The sequence below is a fragment of the Alligator sinensis genome, unplaced genomic scaffold (assembly GCF_000455745.1).
Source record: "Alligator sinensis unplaced genomic scaffold, ASM45574v1 scaffold223_1, whole genome shotgun sequence".
Classification (NCBI taxonomy): Eukaryota; Metazoa; Chordata; order Crocodylia; family Alligatoridae; genus Alligator; species Alligator sinensis.
The window spans coordinates 3,403,073-3,408,694 of NW_005841936.1; the positions used below are offsets into that span (position 1 = coordinate 3,403,073).

The 5,622-nt window shown below is 46.1% G+C and overlaps 1 protein-coding gene across 1 annotated transcript in view; it reads left to right on the plus strand.

Moving 5' to 3' along the window:
• KIAA0825 (KIAA0825 ortholog) overlaps positions 1 to 5,622 on the plus strand; it is a 362,123-nt gene that overhangs the window by 341,368 nt on the left and 15,133 nt on the right. The gene's annotated exons all lie outside the window — the stretch shown is intronic.

Genomic DNA, 5,622 nt, shown 5'->3' on the forward strand with positions numbered 1-5,622 from the left:
TTGCTTAAAATTATAGAATGCCTCTTACATTCTTCAAGTGGCTACTAGAATTTGATTGTTGTGATTATTTTGCAGCATTGAGTAATGATAGACACATTTTTGGCATCTTCTTTTGGAAGTCTTTTAAAGTTTCCTGAACACAAATACCTACCTACTTGCTTGAGGAAAAAGTTAGTCTTCAGCACTTCAAAGTTTGCTGTTACTATGGCTAGAGGCACTAACAAAATATGATCTAATTAGTTCACCTTTACTTCCTGCATGGAACACCGTCTTAACTTCAGCATTCATAGATGAAAAATACATAGTCTTTTTAAGGATCTTTACAGTGATGAATTTCATTAATGGCTACAAATTTGCATCTAGTTGTTGTTCATGCACAGAGTTTCTCTACCCTAATTACATTGCATTTATAATTCTATATGGTTATTTAGACAAATGTAGGAAATCTGAGTCAAACTTCATGAACAATATGCAGAAAACACGTGGCCACTTTGCAGAGCTGACCCTAGGGGTGTGCAGGGCCTGGGGCATATCAGTCTGCGTGGGGCCTGTGCAGAGGGGAATGTGGGGTGGTGAGCAGCCAGAGCACAGAGCTGGGGGGCGGGGGAGGGGTGTGGTGAATGGCTGGAGCATGGTGCAGAGTGGTGGTCGTGCACAGTGGTGGTGCTGTGCATGGGGCCTGTACGGCACTGTCCGCAGGACCCCCCAAAGCACGGGGCCCAGAGCGGTTGCCCCAATTCGCCCCCCGACAAGGGACGGCTCTGCCAGTTTGTATAGGGGAGCTCCTAAACCCTATAAAAATAAATAATTATGCACGTTAAATTCAAAAGGCCCCTTTCCTAGTCTTTTCCCACTCTTGTGTTCTTACATAATAATTGGCTAAAACTGACTCTGTCATTTTGCTTGCTTCATCCAAAGCCCTCTTCAAAATATAGTGCTTCTGTAAAGCCTTCCAATGATAACTCACCAAATTAAAAATAGATAAGCTTAAAAGCTTACAGTGTGTGGAGTTTGAATATTTACTTGGTGTTATAATGACTAAATGGTACTGTCTGTGTCTGATTTAGATTAAATGTAAATGATGTTGTCATCTTTGTTTATCCAGTATCAGACATACAGTTATTGTTTGACAAATAGTAATAATGATACTAATAAAAGAAAATGAGGACTGGAAATATGTACTCTGGACTATCAAAATTACAGCTGCACAATTAACGTGTCTTTATTTGCCCATAGTCCCATACAGTGGAATCTGAAATACCCATATTCCACTATATTTACAATGTGATATAACAAACAAATTTCTATGGAAACCGGGCAAAAGTCTCCTTTTTAATTAAAACAACTGTACTTCCATTTCTCTCTTTCTTTTTATTTTATTCCTTCAGTATAACATGCTAAATGCTGGCTTTGCTTTCAGACCTGGCGTAAGATGGTGTAACAGATGTCAACCATTTAATATTTCTGAAAAAAAAGACCTACCAAAGCAGTAGGATAAAGCCTACTCATAAGTTATATAGTCTAAACTTGTTGGCTGAGTTAGTGTGAATTAATGATGCAAATGCTTATTTTATGACTTTTTTTAAGATTACAACTTTTCCAATTTTAAAAAGGTCTACATAGCTTTATCTAAGATATCACCATGAAAATTTTTCTGTTACATTGTGCATAGAGTTAGGTAATACAGCATTCTTTGGAAGCCTCTACTATATTTGTACGAAAGCATCCCTTCATGTATATATATAATATTCATTATCATCTTTGGCAAAATATCTTGGCTGTTCTATTTGAGAGTTTTTATTGTGCCAATAAGGTGTAACCTGGGCGGTACTCCAAGAGGTACCCCCTCTCCAATTGAAGGGATCAAAGCAGGTGCACAAGTGCTGTGGGAGGTGTAGGGACCCTCCTCCCCTTATAGAGCAGAGCCAGACCACCAATGGGACTTAACCATATACCTTTTAATGAGAGAACAGTACTGGGAACATAACCAGTATAAACCAGAGGGTATAGGGGACACTACAGTGCCCTGAGGGGACAGGATTCAACCAAGGTTAGACACTTACAATCATAGACATATTAATCCAGTTAACAAAAGACAGAGTTAACCAAAATGTAAAACACAAATAGCATGACAAACAATACTGGTTGGTAAAATATAAAAGGCACAAAATGTCAAAGAATATAGGGCCTAGGTATCTGGAGGAGGAGAAAGCACAATGGCCCCTTCCTACTGCAAGAATTTTTCCCTGTTAACTCACTCACCCCAAGTCACCTCACCTGGGACTTCAACTTGGATCTCCTATGTGGTAGGCAGAAGCTCTACCACACAGCCACCTGTGCTGGTATTGGTTCAATCTGCTAGGGGTCTTGACCTTCCTGGAGCCCCAGCCTCACATCAAGCTGCCTGGCCTCTTATTGGAGGAGCTGGAAGCAGGCCTGGTAACCTCTCAGGTTGCTGCTCAGATCCTTGCTGGAGCTAGGGAGACTCTCCCGCTGGCTGCAGTCTCTCATAGGCAATCCTGGAGCCCAGCGGGGAGCCTCTCCTCCGGCCACATGGAACACTGCTGAGGATCCAACTGCTGCCTGCAGGTCCCACTTCTTCAGGCTCTTCTGGGGCAACTGCTCCCACCCCGCTGGCCCAGCTCTTGCCAGCTCTTTGAATCTCCTTCCTTATGGTCCCTCGCTGGTCTCTCCTGAGTCAGCCGCACTGCCCCTTTTATCCCCCTCCTGGTGACCCAAGCGGCCAATCAGGGGACATGGAGGGTGAGTCTCTGAGGCCTGATTGGTAAGGAAAGGGAATCCCAAGTCCTCCAATCATCTTTTACCCCTTCAAAACCCCTGGGCCAAATCATTACCAGATTGGTGAGGAAAGGGAATCCCAAATCCTCCAGTCATCTTTTGCCCTTTCAAAACCCCTGGGCTAAGTCACTGCTAGCTAGCCCATCACAAAGGGTATTTAAATTGGCCAGCATGTCTAGGAGAAATGTAATGGGCCAGATTCTATTCTGCCTGTAAGTAAGTAGACTTAGGTGCCAAAGTGCAAATCTAGTCCACTCTTGAGTCCTTGAAAAACAGTTAATACAGAAACTGGGTGATCCTCTCCTTGTTCACTGCTTTATAAGGACTCAATCTGAAGAGTAAGATGATGATGTTATAAAAGTAGGTGCATTCATGAATTTCCGGGATCTCACTTATGTTCCTTTGGCCTTGGATGCATATTCATTTGTAGCAGTACAAAGTATACCAGCACTACAGAGTCCTCTCAAAGGCTAGCTGTCTTGAGAGAAATAGGGGACTAGTCCTTAGTTCCCTTCACCCCGAGGGAGCCTGTCAGTGAGCTTGACAGATTCACTTAATCAACTGCTACAGCAACAGCTGATTGGGCTGCCTGAAAGCCACCTGCAGTGGTAACAGCTGATTGGGTGGTCTTGGCTGCCCAGTCAGCTGATCAGATTGCCTGCAAGCTATGGTGACAACAGCTGATTAGGCCTGATCACCTGTTGGTGTCAGGTGGCAGCAGTTGATCAGACTGCCTGCAAGGTGTAGTTGCAGTGCCTGATTGGGCAGCCTTCACTGCCTGGTGAGCTACTGCTGCTGCCCTGTCAGTTGTTTGGCAGCCAGTCAGATGTTTGACTTGAGTGAGGCAGCTACTGCCCTGTCCCCACAAGCTGCCAGGAAGCTGCTTTTCCTCCCCTCCCACATGTTTGAAACAGCATTTTTTTTTGTGGTGGATCCACCATCTTCATAGCTCTTGAGACAGCTTGAATGTGCACACACTTGCTTTTTGTAGTACTATAAAGGTGTATATAGAGCTACAAAATTAATTTGTGTCCAGGCCCAGGGCCTAAGTCTACTTAGATGCCTAGTAGGTGGAATGGAATCTGGCCCTACCTTCCTGTATCTTTAATTCATTCTATTTTAGAATCTGCTACAACTGGCATTTGAAATATATCTTTGTATTTCCTTTCATCTTTAGTTGCTTTATCAAGAACATAAATCATAAACAAAATAAAGTATTAATTAATAAAATAGGAGGTATATACCTGCTTGGCTCAAGCTTGCAGGAAAACAGTGAGGAGAGCCAAAGCAGAAATGGAGCTTAAGCTGGCAGCAAAAGTTAAGGTTAACAAAAAGTCATTCTTTAAGTACATAGCAAGCAAAAAGAAGGTGCAGAGTAACTTAGGGCCCCTTCAGGATGAACTAAGGTAACTGGTAACAAATAGCATGGTCAAAGTGGAGCTTCTAAATGAATTTTTTGCATCTGTGTTCCTGGACACGAATACAAATACACTTCCCATTGGAACTTTAGGTAATCCCAGGATAGATACCAGCCCAGCAACTGTTCTGCTGACCTAGTAGAGGGGCACCTAGAGGGGCTGAATATATTTAAGTCAACAGGCCCTGATGACCTTTATCCTAGGGTACTTAGGGAATTAGCTGGAGTCATAGCAGAGCCGTTGGCACAACTGTTTGAGCACTTGTGGCACTCAGGACAGGTCCTGGAGGATTAGAAAAGGGCCAATGTGGTCCCTATTTTCAAGAAGGGGAGGAAGGAGGAACCGGGTAACTATAGCCTGGTTAGTCTCACCTCTATCCTTGGCAAGACCTTTGAGAAAATAGTTAAGGATCACATTTGTGGGGGACCAGTGGGTAAAATAATGCTAAGGGGCAATCAGCATGGGTTCATAGGAGGCAAATCATGCCTGACTAGCCTGGCTTAATTTTACGACTGGGTCACAAAATGCTTGGATGAAAGAATAGAAGTAGATGTTATTTACTTAGATTTTAAAAAGGCCTTTGACACAGTGTCACCAGCGGGGCTGGGGGAGCAGGCAGGGGATGGGGCCTGCCTGAAGTCCCGCCATGGTCCTCTCCCTCCTCCTCCAGCCCCCCCCAATTTGGACCTTTTTATTGGTCTCCTGATTCGATTTGGATTCAGAGATTCGGCCACCGAATCGGGCTGAATCTCCTCCGAATGAAATCAGCACCTGAAGCTACACACAGCCCTACTGCATACTGCTCTATTGCTCCAAGTGGCTTTGCTAGCCAATGTATTATGGGAATGTGCCCGCCTCTGCTCCAAAAGGCGCTCTCGGGCAACTCTTGCGCGGTGGCTAACCGGATTTGCCCTGCTCTCGCTGGGGAGTCCCCGGAACTCGCCGACCGCGGTCGCAGCTGGGCCCGCAGCAGGGGGGTCCCCCTCTCTGCTGCCTCCAGCGCCAAAGCGCCCCTGGGCGGGCTCTCACGGGGCTCCGACCTCCCCTACACCCCAGCCAACGCCACCTTTGGTCGCGGACCTTCTGTTCCTTGTCCCCAGACGAGGACTGGGCTTCAAGGGCCCTTTTTGCCCTTGCGGTCTTCTTTCCCGATGCCCCGCCGGCGTCTCTGCCTGGGCTCCCCTGGTTCCCTAACCGGGATTCCCGCCGGCTCTATCCCAGTTCCCTCACCAGAGTTTCTGCCGGCTCTATCCCGGTTCCCTCACCGGAGTTCCTGCCAGCTTTATCCCAGTTCCCTCACCGGAGTTTCCACCGGCTCTAGTCCGGTTCCCTCACCAGAGTTCCCGCCGGCTCCCTCTGTGGGCTCCTCCTCGGAGCTTCTGCCGGCTCCCCCCTCAATTTGGGC